The sequence below is a fragment of the Etheostoma spectabile genome, chromosome 4 (assembly GCF_008692095.1).
Source record: "Etheostoma spectabile isolate EspeVRDwgs_2016 chromosome 4, UIUC_Espe_1.0, whole genome shotgun sequence".
Classification (NCBI taxonomy): Eukaryota; Metazoa; Chordata; class Actinopteri; order Perciformes; family Percidae; genus Etheostoma; species Etheostoma spectabile.
Window position 1 is genome coordinate 3795147 of NC_045736.1, and position 1758 is coordinate 3796904.

The following is a 1758-nucleotide window of genomic DNA, read 5'->3' on the forward strand; positions in this document are numbered from 1 at the left end:
TTTCCCAGCCCTTGTGTCACCTGCCTTTTGTCACCTTGGTACCCTCTGTATTTACTCTTGTTGTTACCTTTAGCCGTTGTCAGATCATTGTAGTTTTGTGTTGTGTCAGTGTGTTTCCCATATCTCTGGATTTACTTACCTGTTTTGTAAGACTCTTTTTGTTTGGATTAAATTTGAATTCTTTCTAAAACTCTCCTTGCCTTCCTGCACTTGGGTCTTAACCTCCTTAAACCTGACAATATCCACTAATTCACTGCACCAACCGTAACACTTATAGCCTTGGAAAGGGAGTTCCATCTTTTTGGTACATAGTTTAAAACAAATGACATGCCTCTTCTCTGAGGACAAAGTTGCCTGCGAGAATTCAATTGATCCTTAAAAACATGCACACTGACGCACATGGACTCTGCCTGCTTTTAAGCTAGATTCTGATACCAGTCACATGCATGCCAAACCCCTAGGAGTGCATTTTCTTAAGCATGTGAGTGTGTGTGTGTGACGTTTAATGCAATCCCATGTGTATCCCTGTGCAACATTCCACAGTTGATAATAGGGGCCTCGGTTATTATTATAAACCCCAAGCCTGTTAATAGTTTATAAAAGCATTCAATTAGTTTGCCGTGAATGTTTACTGGATATGATTTCAAGGGATAATTGACAGGCAGATAGCTTTTAGTAGCTTAATGACACTAATATATTTAAGCATGTCTTGAGTAATTAATAAAAAACTGAAATTTCTATTGTATTTAGAGTGTGACAGGCGGACTTATTAGAAAGCACATGTCGTAAAACCCCTGACTGGACATGCTGGGTTGACACCTTAAGGTGCTAGGAGGTAAAGGGATTTTTGATGACCAGGATCATTGTTTCCAGCAGAGTAATGGCTGGATGCATTGTGATGCTAGTGAATGTAGGATGATAGAAGAAAGATGCATTTAACTGGGTGTGTGTCATTGGAAAGAGTGTTCTCATTTCCTGCTGCTCAGTTGCAAGATTTGTAACTCGCACGAGACGCGCCGGAGAGGAGAAAGGGTTCCAACGTTTCTTTTTGCCATTTCTTTCCGTCATCAATTATGGCCGAAATAACATAGCATCATCCGGAGATGCACAGAGCTCGGAGAATTTCCCTACCCACCAACAGCTGCAATGCTTTCCTGACATTTCTAAACAACTTCACGACGTTAGGACAATCTCAACACTGACAGGCTTTGGCGACACAGCTTCACGCAAATGATGCAAATTCCTTTTGCCCGGTGTGAATTTGTGTATATGTGCATCTTTGCATTGACTTTGTGGCCTATGTAATCACTCTGTGCCAAAAATTTGCTTTGCATTTGGTGTGAACACAGCATTAGGAGGGAAGGGTACTCCAGTGACTTTCACTTCCATAAAGTCTGTTAAAGTGAGAGGAAAAATAGATTTTTTTAAATTGTTGAAAATCAAAGCAACAGCTGGGTCAGAAACACTGGATCCTTCATCGGGGGTGGCAGTTGCTCTGTCAGTAGGGAGTTGTGTTTGGGAACCGGAGGGTCGCTGGTTCAAGTCCCCATATGGACCACAATTGGTGGTGGACTGGTAGTTCACCTCTTGGGCACTGCCAAGGTGCTCTTGAGCAAGGCATCACACCCTCAACTGCTCGGGGCGCCTTTCCATTGGCAACCCCTCCACTCTGACATCTCTCCATTTAGTGCATCTATATGTAGGTACTGAGCGTGTGTGGGTGTGTGTGTAATGCAGGCCTGTGTGTCATAACAACAG

The 1758-nt window shown here is 42.9% G+C and overlaps 1 protein-coding gene across 1 annotated transcript in view; it reads left to right on the forward strand.

Annotated features, from left to right (window-relative positions):
* tmem163a (transmembrane protein 163a) overlaps positions 1-1758 on the forward strand; it is a 73796-nt gene that overhangs the window by 1550 nt on the left and 70488 nt on the right.